Raw genomic sequence first — 13,568 nt, 5'->3', positions numbered from 1 at the left:
CTCGCCTCAAAAATCCTTGTCTACAAATTCCCACTAAACGGCTGTCCGCCCAACGTGCCTTCCTGGCCTCCATGTTAGCTGACTCTCTCCTCGGGTACCAGCCCCCTGCCTTTCAAAATCACCGTCACCATCCTCCTCAATAAATCCAACCGTACCCCCTCCATCCTTGCAAACTACTGCACCACTAAAATGTGTTTGTCTCAAATCCATATCCATTTTTCCTGCAACTCCCTAATTGCATCTCTTCAATCCGATTAATTCTCCTTTACAGTACAGAAACTGCCCTAATCAAAGTCACAAATGAAATCTCCTCTGGCTATGACCATAATGCATTATCCCTCCTTGACCATTCTGTAGACTTTGACACAGTCGCCAGTCTCCTCTAACGCCTCTCCTCAATTGTCGAGCTCAGTGGGATTTTTTAAAATTCGTTTATGGGATGTGGGCGTCGCTGGCAAGGCCAGCGTTTATTGCCCATCCCTAATTGCCCGTGAGAAGGTGGTGGTGGGCCGCCGCCTTGAACCGCTGAAGTCCGTGTGGTGAAGGTACTCCCACAGTGCTGTTAGGGAGGGAGTTCCAGGATTTTGACCCAGCAACGATGAAGGATCGGCAATATACTTCCAAGTCAGGATGGTGTGTGACTTAGCGGGGTACTTGGAGGTGGTGGTGTTCCCATGCGCCTGCTGCCCTTGTCCTTCTAGGTGGAAGAGGTCGCGGGTTTGGGAGGTGCTTCCGAAGAAGCCTTGGCGAGTTGCTGCAGTACATCTTGTAGATGGTGCACACTGCAGCCACGGTACGCTGGTGGTGGAGGGAGTGAAAGGGAGGGATTGCCTTCACTTGGTTCCAATCTTGCCTATCCAATAACTAGAGCTCCTCCAACAATGGTTTTACTTCTCACTTCAAAGCCGTCACCTCCGGAATCCTCCAAAGATCCATCCTAGGCCTCCTTCTCTACGTGCTGCCTTTTGGTGACATCATCCACAGACATGGAATCAGCTCCCATAAGTACACTGATGACACCCAACTTTACCTCTCCACCACCTCTTTTGATCTCTCCACAGCCTCTGTGTTGTTAGACTGTTGGTCTGACATCCAGTCTAGGATGAGTTGCAGTTTCCGCCTGTTAAACATTGGGAACACCAAAGCAATTGTCATTGGCCTGTGCCACAAACTCCGTACCCTTGCCACCAATTCCATCCCACTCCTGGGCAGTGCCTCAGACTGAAACAGACTTTTCGCAACATTGGTCCTATTCGACTCCAAGCTGAGTTTCCGACCCCATATCCTCTCCTTCACAAAGACAGCCTACTTTCACCTCTAACATTACACATCTCCGATCTGCTGCTGAAACTCCAAAACATGCCTTCGTCACCTCCAGATTCTACTACGCGAATTCTCTCCTGGCTGGCCTCCCATCCTTTACCTCCATTAACCATTTCATCCATAACTCTGCTGCCCGTATTCTATCCCACACCAAGTCCCACTAACCTATCACGTATGTCCTTGCGGTCCTACAATAGCTCTCACTCTCCCAATGCCTCCAATTCAAAATTCTCATCCTTGTGTTTAAAGCCTTTCATCGCCTTTCCTCTCCCTATCTATCTGACTTCCTCCAGCCCGAATAACCCCTCCCCAACGACTACCCCAGAACTCTCCATTCTGCAACTCTGGCCTTTTGTGGATTCATCCTCCCTCCACCTCAACAGTGGCAGCCATGTCTTCAGCTGCCTCAGCCCTACGGAATTCCTTACCTAAGCCACCTCCAGCTTCATTTGCTCCTTCAGACCCTCCTTAAAACCAACATCACTGACCAAAGTTTGGTCACTCCATCATTTTGCTTTGCAAGTAACTGATACTACACTTCTATTAGCTTCTTGCCTGGGAAGTATTACCTGTGCGACTGTTGCTCATGTTTTGGTTTCAGTTGCAATTATGTTGTGTGATTCACTTTTATATATGGTGCATGATAATTTTGCTCTTTAAGTTAACACTTGCTCTAGCAAGGTAAACCCTTCAGCAATTTATTATTTTTCTGCATTCGGAGTTCAGTATTTGGTTTATTTTTGGTGTACCCTGGGTTTCCTGTGTTGATGTGCCTCATTGTACGGGTGTTTCCTGTACATGTAATGCCATTTGCAGAGAGAATATTCTACACCGTACTTGCATTTCGCAGTCCTTTGTCAAAAGTGTAAATGCTGTTTTATCACTACTTTTCCAGCAAAAAAAAAAGTTGACTAGCTGGATAATGAAACTGGATAGGAAGCACTCTTCCAGTAATAAAGAAGAAAAAGGCTTTGATAAGTCAGGATAACTAAATTTCAGGGAAGAAGGTTAATGGAGAGGGTATAATTTGCTTGTCTGGTATCCGCTCCCTTCCAGTGTTACCTGTGACAGATGCCTTAATTTTATGCTTTGCAACATTTATTCAAGAAACTTATTTATTGAAGCAGTCAACTATTGAGTAAACACCTGTTTCTGGCCAAAATACACGTAGCGTTTAACACGGCAACTTTGTAATTGACTATAATGCAAATGGAAAATGGTTAGCGCTTTTTGGCTGATTTAAATGTGACTGTCATAAGTGACGGGGACTGTATATTTTAAATACATTTTGTATTCATTAAGATGAAGAATGCTATTCATGCTGAGAATGCAACATTTGTTCTCTTGGCGTCTAGTGTTGGCAACAAAGATTTCTGACTTGGGCATAGAAGGACCCAGAAACACAGCAAAGTTCCCTGTATTCTGTTCCATCCTTTCCTCTTTCCTCCCACCTCTTCCCACTGCCGCCATTTCAAACCATCATTGACAACTTGATAATTAAAAATCTCCATGAAATAGAAATTGTTACATGACTAGATATAAGAAATAACATATACGACTGGAGTATGCCTTTGTATCACTTGAATAGACTGTGTGTATGCTTTTTGTCCAAAGTAGGTTTTGAGATTTAACATTGACACTTGTCATTTTTTTAAATGCCTTCCCTGTGCCTCGGTTGCATGAAGATTACAGCAGCCCTGTTACAGAATTGTGTAATGTTCTGTAATTGCACACGGTAATGTCAGTAATTTAACGCCCTATAAGGCTACCTCCCTAGGAACCATTGTATAAACAAGATTTATTCAAATTGAATTGTCGGTCGAAACAGTTACACATTACATATATCAGCAATTTGAGGCGGCATGCAATCGGTTAAATGCTTAGAAATCTCCCCCATCTGTATGGCTCTTCCAGTTGCTGTAGTAAGAGGCGAATGAAGATGAGCTGCAGACAGCCGTTTCCCAGTAAATATTATGAGGTTAATGGTGCTGGTAAGAGGTAGCGGTTTTGAAAACCAGCAACATTTCAAATAGGTTTCGGGCCAAGTAACCACTCTGCTCCACAATGGCATGATGTTAAGTAGAACATTATTTGCAGAATTACTTTGTTGTCCCTTTCAGCTAATAGTGGGCACATTTTATAATCACACTCTTCCTACTTCTTTCAGGCTCACAGAATAAGACAATTTCGCACATTTTACTGAACAATTTAGTCCCAATGTAGAAAATAGTTCTAATAGACTTTCAATAGACACCAATTTAAAACTACTTGCACCAATCAATTTTTGACCATCTTGCACTGAACCTAGTATGGTAACTATTTTTGTTAAAATTTTTTTTTGAATGGTTACAGCACAGAAGAAGGCCATTCGGCCCGTCTAACCCATGCCGGCTCTCTGCAAGGGCACTTCCGCTAGTCCCACTCCCCCGCCCTTTCCTGCAAATTTCATTCCTTCAGATACTTACCCAACTCCCTTTTGAAAGATGAGATTGAGTCTGCCTCCACCACCCTTTCAGGCAGTACATTCCAGATCCTAACCACTCGCTGCGTAAAAAAGTTTTTTCTTACGTCGCCTTTGGTTCTTTTGTCAATCACTTTAAATCTGTGTCCTCTGGTTCTCGACCCTTCCGCCAATGGGAACAGTTTCTCTCTATCTACTCTGTCCTGACCCCTCATGATTTTGAACACCTCTATCAAATCTCCTCTCAACTTTCTCTGCTCCAAGGAGAACAACCCCAGCTTCTCCAGTCTATCAATGTAACTGACGTCCCTCATTCCTGGAATCATTCTCGTCAATCTTTTCTGCACCCTCTCTAAGGCCTTCATATCCATCCTGAAGTGTGGTGCCCAGAATTGGACACAGTACTCCAGTTGGGGCTGAACCAGTGTTTTATACAGGTTCTTCATAATTTCTACACTTTTGTACTCTATACCTCTATTCATGAAGCCCAGGATCACAGAATCACAGAATCACACAGTGCAGATAGAGGCCATTTCGGCCCATCGAGCCTGCACCGACACATATCCCTCCCGATCCCCGTAACCCCTACACCAACACATATCCCACCCTATCCCCGTAACCCCACGTATTTAATCCCCCTAACACTAAGGGTCAATTTATCATAGACAATCAACCTACCCCGCACATCTTTGGACTGTGGGAGGAAACCGGAGCACCCGGAGGAAACCCACGCAAACACTGGGAGAATGTGCAAACTCCACACAGACAGTCACCCGAGGCCGGATTCGAACCCGGGTCCCTGGCGCTGTGAGGCAACAGTGCTAACCACTATGCCACCGTGCTGCCCCTTAAAATGCACATTTTGAAAACCTGGAAAAGTTAAAACACCGTCCCGTAAGCCTTTTTAATTGCTTTCTCAACCTGCCCTTCAATGATTTGTGTACACATACCCCCAGGTCTCCCTGTTCGTGCACCCGCTTCAGGATTGTACCATTTAGTTTATATGTCCTCTCCTCATTCTTTCTACCAAAATGTATCACTTGCATAGAGACAGTTTCCTGTGCCAAGAATAATTTGAAATGTTGTAAATTAAAGATGTGAGATATGTATGAAGGATTTAGGGTCTTATTGTATATACAAGACCATTAGCAATAAACTGTTGCTGAAATGATTTATATTCATGTGACCCAATCAGTTTTCTAAGTGTACTTTCCTTTGTCGTAGGGAAGCCTTAAAGCATTCCTTTTCCCTCCCTCCCAACTCTCCCCCCCCCCCCCCCCCCCCCCCCCAAAAGTGAGTCTGTGGTTTATAATGTAGCATAGCTTGTGCTGTCAAATAAATAAGTATTTTAAGATCATACCATTTTTATAGTGAATGCAAACAAAATGTCCAATGTTTGGCAGTTTACAGTAATTTTAAGCTTTCAGAAGTGAGAAAAGATTCAAATTTGTTTTTATTTTAAACCATGTTTCTCTCCTGAAGTCAGTGACTTATGCTGGGACGCCGCTCCATGTGTAACTGCAGCCCTCCAATACTTTATTCAAATGGCCATTCACCACCAGTCGAGACAGCAAATGTCAGCAGTCTATTCACACGGGCAGGGCTTTGCAGGCAAGTCTAAACCTGGGCTCATCAAACATCCAGACACATGCACTTTGCAGCGGGAGACACTGGATATAATGATGAATAGTGGAATCCCTGCTGATTTTCCTTTCTACTCACTCCAAAGCCTGGGGATTCTGAGACCATTTTTCGTGCTCTTACTGCCTGGGTGCGATCATGAACTCGGCCCAGACCAACGAGCAGATCAGTTTGAATAATTTTGCACTACACTGGGCAGTGCATTTAACCACTGAACTACCAGAAAACCTGTCAAAATGTTAAACTTTTGTAGCACATGAATGGAAGACCAGTAATTTGTTTTGACATCCCACTACCGTGCACTGATTAGAGCTGGGAACTGTAGCTCTAGTGAAAGTATTGAGATATGGGTCTCACTGTGAATTAAGTGGCTATGGTCCAGCTTGTTCATTTGCCTCGAGTATTTGCCACTAACTTTACAAAATTTGGAAGGGAATCAGATCCTGTGTTTTCAAGTGGCTTTCCCTCAGACCCCATTGGCCCAGAATATTATTTGGGCAACTAAGTAACAATTTAGGGATCTGGTTGTATAGTGGTTATGTTACTGGACTAGTCATCCAGGGGTAAAAACAGAAAATGATGGAAATGCTCAGCCAGTCAGGCAGCATCTGTGGAGAGAGAGAAACAGAATGAACATTTCAGGTCGACGACCTTTCGTCATGGCCTGCTGAGTATTTCCAGCATTTTCTGTTTTTATTTCAGATTTCCAACACCCGCAGTATTTTGCTTTTGTATTGGTAATCCAGAGGCCTAGACTAATAATCCAAGAAGGTGACTTCAAACACCACCGTGGCAATTTGAGTATTTGAATTCAGTGTAGTTTTTAAAAAAATCTGCAAATAAAAACTGGTATAATTAAAGGTGACCATGATGCTGTCGGATTGTCATAAACAGCCGACTGATTCACTAAAGCCCTTTAGGGAAGAAAACCTGCCATCCTTACCTGGTCTGGCCTATATGCGACTCCACACCCACACCAATGTGGTTGATTCTTAACTGGCCTCTGAAGTTCCCAAGCAAGCCAGTCAGTTGTATCAAACTGCTACAAAGAAGACCCAGCACCACCACCTCGGGGCAACTGGGGATGCCCACATCCACATACTGAATAAAAAATTATCGGTAGAAATGGGTTTAGTAGAAGCTCGCACTAGCTCTAGCATTCATTCTAACTTGAACTTGTGAAGGTGCCATCCCTGGGGTTTTGATCACGCTGTCAGGATGCATAACATTGGCAAAAGCAGTTAATTTCTCATCGGGGTGGCAAGATCTGTGGTTAACAACAGAAAGTAATTGTTGAAGCCGGTTTGCTGCATCGGGGAGGGAGAGGAAGGGAAGTTCTGGTAGTTTTTTTTTAAATATTCATTCATGGGATGTGGGCGTTGATAAGGAAAAAATGAAGAAAACTGCTGGAGAGGCTGGTTGGCTGAGTCCCTTAACACTGGTGAAGGTTTCAATGTGACAGGAGAATTTGCAGCATTTTTCGAACCAAGGAAACAACAACATTAGTTGCTGAATGTAAAACAGTGGAAAGATGGGATTTATTTAAAGACAATGGAAAATGGGGACCTCTGACTATGGAGTGATCAGTCTCCAGTTTTATGTTAGCAAAATACTGCGGATGCTGGAAATCCGAAATAACAGAAAATGCTGGAAAAACTCAGCAGGTCAAGCAACATCTGTGGAGAGAGAAATAGAGTCAACGTTTCAGGTCGAAACCCTTCGTCAGGACCCAACGGCAGGAAATCTCTCTTAACCGGCAAAATTCAGGAGTAGGTTCAGGTAAGTTTTACTATATATTAGTGGCCGTGTATCCGGGGTTCCTGCACCTGTGGCCGTGTAACCGGGGTTCCTGCACCTGTGGCCGTGCAACAGGGACTCCTGGATCTGTGGCCGTGTAAACGGGATTCCTGCACAAGTGCCGTGTAACCGGGGCTCCTGCACCCGTGGCTGTGTACGGGGCTCTCGTACCTTGGTAAGTATACCTCTGTGTAATCCGGACTTTTTGATCAACCGGCACCACGCCGGTTCAGTCGGTGCCAGATAAAGAGTTTCCTGTAGTTGCTTAAAAGATTTTTATGGATATTCTACTTTGTGATGTGACCGGACAGGAGAATTAATCGTTACACCGCGCAGATGTTATATAATGGTTTAAAAGGACAAAAATATAAACAAGAAATCTGAACTAAAAACAGAAAATACTGGAAATGCATAGCATCTGAGACAGAGAGGCAGGTATCTGGTGAGGCCCTTCATCAGAGTAATATGGTCAGCATGGAGAAGTTCCTTTATGGGACTGACCAAAACAGAGAGGAAAGAACAGGTAGAAGTCAAGAGTCTGTTCGCAATGTTGCGAAGAATAGTAGTAAGCCTGAGGATTGGGAGAGCTTTAGAAACCAGCAAAGGATGACCAAAAAATTTGATAAAAAAGAGTAAACAGAATATGAGAGTAAACTAGCAAGAAATATAAAAACAGATTGCAAGAGCTTCTGCAAGTATGTAAAAAGGAAGAAGGTAGCAAAAGTAAGCATTGGTCCCTTAGAGGCCGAGACAGGAGAAATTATAATGGGGAGTAAGGAAGTGGCAGAGACTTTAAATAAATATTTTGTATCTGCCTTCACAGTAGAAGACACAAAAAGCATACCAAAAATAGTGGGGAACCAAGAGGCAAATGACAGTGGGGAACTGTCAGTAGAAACAAAGTACTTGAGAGACTAATGGGACTAAAAGCCCACAAATCCCCTGGACCTGATGGCCTACATCCTAGGGTTCTAAAAGAGGTGGCTGCAGAGATAGTGGATGCATTGTGTGTGATCTTCCAAAATTCCCCAGATTGAGGAACGGTCCCAGCAGATTGGAAGATAGCAAATGTAACCCTGGTATTCAAGAAAGGAGGGAGAGAGAAAACGGGGAACTGCAGGCCAGTTAGCCTCACGTCAGTTGTCCAGATAATGCTGGAATCCATTATTAAGGAAATGGTAACAGGGGACTTAGAAAATCATAATATGGTTAGGCAGAGTCAGCATGGTTTTATGAAAGGGAAATCGTGGCACACTCCTGCTCCTAATTCTTAAGTTCTTATGTGCTTTCAATTAATTGCATTTTTGTTCACTTGTTCTTTAGCTCAGATTGATATGGGAAAGTCTGTTGGGTGTGATGTAAATGAGATAATTTCATCTCAAACAATACAGTATACATAGATTAGAGTTTTTTTTATAGCTTTTACACTGGGAGGTAGGATGCTGTTACAAACTTTGGGAGCGATTGGGTTACATTGGATTTAGCAAGGATCATAGGCTGGACTTCCTGGACAACATTCTGGAATTTCATGCCAATTAAAATTTGCACAAGTAATGGTATTTTAAAAAGACATTTCAGGTGTATAGCTGGACAGGGAGCAGCACAGATACAACAAACAGCAGACGCAGGGCATATCTGGACTCTGTACTTTAGGGCCTTCTAGTGCTCTCAGGGAGATAGGGTTACGACATTATAGCCCTGATTCTCCGAGTGAGATTGCAAAAAAAAAAGCAAGGCAAGTATATGAGTAATTTGAGATGTAACATATGGTAAGTGCAGCTTGCTTGGGAGGAACAGGTGACTTTGGACCGATGGTACCCAAAGCTTTCCACCACCGATGGTTTTCCTTGTGTCATGTCTGGGTCTGTTATAGACTAATTGATAAGAGATTGATTGCCAGGATTAGTCAACAGCTCCATTATTATTGTATCACGCAACTACCAGGCTGGTAGACGGTGAACTATAAGGACCGTGGTCTTTTTTCACCTAGCAATTCATATGTTCCTAAATTAAAGGGTTTTAATCTCATTTTCTTTGATTTTCCGTCTGTCTAAGAGGTGCACAGTTACATCTTGGCTGGATACTGGGCCAAGGAAAAGTCTGTGTGAGATGTGCAAATGCTGCATTACATGATTGTGATGGCATCTGTTCTTGATCTCCTCTAACACAATGCAATGCTTTGTCCGGTAATGGAAATACAGAATTACAATTCAGAACATTACATCGTGTTTGAAGCCATGCAGTAAAAATGGAAGTTGTGAAATAAATACCAACAACATTTTGCACGGCAATTTTCGAAAAACATGTTTTGATTGAAATTAATGGAGGTCTTGATATAGCCTGGTTTTGCTGTTTGTTTCTCTACCTATCCTCATGCACATCGAAAACCTGTGTCCTTTGTTGCTTTTTTTTGATTTAAGTAGTTTCACTGCACTATTCAGCACAATTCCATGTTTGATTTGTGATCTTAGCTGATCTTGAATGAGTTGGTGGTAAGTTAATTACAATTCACCTCCGCGCCCTTGGGTTAGGGAAGGGGAAAAATCAGACTGAACGTCAATTCCTGATTGCTATCCACTGACTCCTGCTGCAGAAAATGTTTTCTTGCGCGCTGAACTCATTAATTACAGCTGGGTATAATTCCATGGGTCGGCCTTTAGTACCTCACCAAAGTGCCCATACTACAAATGTGAGCCTAAACTGTCATCAGTCTTTTGGACGATAGAAATATCATAGTCAAAAAAGAAAGAAAGACTTGCATTTATTTAGTGCCTTTCTGGATGTCTCAAAGCGCTTTCCAGCCAATGAAGTACTTTTTGAAGTGTAGTCACTTGTAATGTAGGAAACGAGGCAGCCAATATGCGCACAGCAAGCTCCCACCAACAGCAATGTGATAATGACCAGATAATCTGTATTAGTGAGGTTGATTGAGGAATAAATATTGGCCAGGACACCAGGGATAACTCCCCTGCTCTTCTTCGAATTAGTGGCCGTGGGATCTTTTACGTCCACCTGCGAGAGCAGACAGGGCCTCGGTTTAACGTCTCATCCATAAGACGGCACCTCTGACAGTGCAGCACTCCCTCAGTACTGCACTGGAGTGTCAGCCTAGTTTTTTTTTGGCTCAAGTCCCTGGAGTGGGACTTGCACCCACAACCTTCTGACTCGGATGCGAGGGTGCTACCAGCTGAGCCACGGCTGACGAGCCAAATCTTTGACTCACCCAGTGCCCATTCGCGTGCACTGGCCAATGATCAGGGGTAGGAGCCCTGACTGATTTTACCTATTTCTAGTCCAGTGTGCTAAGGCGGATTGTTGTTTCCTGCTGCCACCCCAGCAGAGTCCAGCTAACTCAACACAGACCAGGGACTGGTGCCAGGATATTTCTGGTTTGTAGAACTCGGCTGCGTACTGCCTTTACCACAGAGCTACAAGAGCAGCTATGCTGCAAAAGTTAAATATACTTGTCGAGACATTGGAGGACAGGACCAGGCATGGCTGTGATGCTCATCATGGTCTATCTGGCTCGTAAATTAAGAGTGGTCACTTGGGCAAGGTACTACAGAGCTGCTGCCTTTATGAAATGATGTGCCAACAGGAGACACTCATTTAGGAAATGGGACCAAAAAAATCCTTTTTACATAACAGCATATCTTATAGAATTATAGCCTCAGATTAGTCCATCAGTGTTTTTCGCCACATAAACCACCAAACCTAGTCCCACTCTCTTGCTGGTTCTCCATACTTAGCCTCCCCTTAATTCTGTTTTTGATTTAAAATTTGTCAAACATGGAATTATGCTGGATAGTACAGTGAAAATTCTCATCTTTATCACTTCGCCAATCAGTTAAAAAGTTTCACATTTTCTTTATCATAACACTTCATAATTTGAGGACCCCTCAAGTCCAGTTTAAAAAGTCCTAACTTCTCGAGTCAGTCTTGTAACGGTAACCCCTTATCTGCGGTAACATCATAGGTTTCAGTCGATAAAAGAAACTACCTCTGGAAAGACCATGGCTCACCTTTGCCACAGTGTGGAGCTATGACACTTGAGCAAAACCAACCCAGTGATTCTGGTGACAAGTGATCCATGTGTGGTAAACTCTGGAAGACCCCAGTCATCTGACTCACTGGGAATTTAAGAATTGGCATTATTCTATGGGGGGAAAATTCGATTGGTTAGCGCCTTAAGAGGGCGCTAATGGGGCGCAAAGCAACTAGCGCCCGGTCGCGGCGATGTTTGCGCTGCTCGTGAAATTGACCAGACATTTTGCGGTGGCAGATCATGACATCAGTCGAGTGTGCAACGCCCCAGTAGCGCCCCAGACCGGATATTGAGTGGCGCCCCCTGCCTTACCACCTGCCGCTAGCAATGACAGGTTGAGGGGAGCGTTTTGCAGTTGGGAAGGGACTGGGGGAGTGCTATTTAAAGGCGACCGCTTCCTGCCTTTTTTTGTTGGTGACATTTTTGCACCGCGCATTCTGAGTGTGTGAGAGAGAGAGAGACTTCCGGTTGAGGAGTTTTGGGTACTGAGCAGCACTTTGCAGGTTCATTTTGATTTGATCTTCCTTGCATCGATTTAGACAAGACTGTGGGGGCTGCACTCTGAGCTCTTTCCCTGGGTCTCTCCATTGTTCTTTTCAGCAGATTTGATGTACAGGTCTCTCCAGGCCGAGATTCAAGGCTGCAATGAGCAGGGTGTGGATGGAGGGCAAGATAGAGCCTCCCCTTTAAGAACTGGCCGGTGCCAGTGTGTCTGTGTTCCATTGCTAACTGACATCACATGAGCTTCGCCAGCGATCTGCGGTAGCGCCTCGCTCCTCGGCGTTAGCGCCTTGAGAGGTGAGTAGCGCCTGATTTAGCGTTCCAATCACCTCCAGGGGCGTTAGAAGCCAAGTTTACAGTCGGAGGCGATAATTAGCGCCAGGCGCTAAACTTTGCGCCCGGCTGATAATTGCGCCCCAAATGGGGTGATAGCGAATTTCACCCCCGGAACACTGAAACACCCGCGTTTGGTGATCTGACTATCGTATGACAGGTTGTGGTAGGCATAGTGGATCTGATGGGTCTTGTTTACCTTGGCTCATATCCCAGGCTACTTGTGTATATCCGATCAGACTCACTTGGCAACAGTTTCAAACCTTCAAAGGCCAAATTTGTGACCTTTGGGCGATTTGGGAAAGCGATTGTCCCCTGACAGCAGGAACTTCCAGAGCTGCAGCATTCAATATGGTCTTCTCTCCACCTACCCCCACCACGTATTGAATGCTTTCAAAGTCTGGAGCATTGGTGCTCATCATCTTCCTAAAGTACCCCCAAGTCCTTTCACCAGCCAGAAGCAAACCCATTGCTGGAATAGTTCCATGCGCTGGAGCAGATGGGGGGAAGGTGCAAACTTCGGAGTGTCTGTTGACACCACTGGGTCAGCCAATGAGTTGGAGGCGGGGCAGGACTTGCAGCAAACAAAACTCGTGCATGACCAAAACTGCTGCAACTTCTCCCGATAAAAGCACGGTGAAAATGCAGTGAGTGGAGGATAGTTACATATAAACGATGTGCTTATAATCAATCCTGGAAATAGTGGTCTCACTATATGCAGCTCAAACTGATGGGAGTAATGAGCACTTGTGGACGTAATATTTTACTGCTTGGTCACCCAGCATAAAATTTGCAATGGAGACTTTTACATGTATTTTTATAGTAATTTCAGTATTTAATTGTCTCAATAAAATAAAAGCCATACCATAATGCTGTCAGAATTGTTTGGAGAAAGTAGGCAGCCATAATTAAATCACTTGGATTTGTAACCTCACCCCATCAAACCCCCTCAGTTAAATTTTCATGCTTCTTGAACTACTTTCCATTTCTGTACATGTATGTCACAAAAGCATCAATATTGCTGGAGTAGTAAACCTGCCTGTAGCTAGATTATCAATGAGAGGTTGATTGAAGATAACCTTTAACAAATTGATTCACATTGCTAGTCGCATTTAACAGATATACAGCTACCTTTTACCCAGTTTCCACGACGGCCTTTAACCAGCCTTTTTTTAATAAATGGTGGGACTTTTGTAGCCTGTTTTCTATGTATTCAAGACCTAAAATAACAATGCACGTGTCTATCTCTAACCATCTGTGCAGTAGATAGTCATGACATGTATGTGATTCCATTTTAGATAGTTTTATATTCAATTTGTAGGAAATTCTCTACAGTCAGCGCAATCGATTCCAAATTAACATCCAAAATCATTACTACTTGGAGAAAGGGCAAAGCCTAATATATTTATTTCTATGTGATGATGTTGAACCATTGTCAGTTTGAGCTTAATTCATTATCTTTCTCGA

The 13,568-nt window shown here is 43.8% G+C and overlaps 1 protein-coding gene across 3 annotated transcripts in view; it reads left to right on the top strand.

Annotated features, from left to right (window-relative positions):
* The window catches only part of ndfip1l (Nedd4 family interacting protein 1, like), a 50,256-nt gene that overhangs the window by 8,062 nt on the left and 28,626 nt on the right, over positions 1-13,568 (top strand). The gene's annotated exons all lie outside the window — the stretch shown is intronic.

This window comes from Somniosus microcephalus, chromosome 8 (genome assembly GCF_052327205.1).
Source record: "Somniosus microcephalus isolate GS21.2 chromosome 8, FLI_Smic_1.0, whole genome shotgun sequence".
Lineage (NCBI taxonomy): Eukaryota > Metazoa > Chordata > Chondrichthyes > Squaliformes > Somniosidae > Somniosus > Somniosus microcephalus.
The sequence above is the reverse complement of the archived record's forward strand: the minus strand, read 5'-3'. Positions and strand labels throughout refer to the sequence as shown.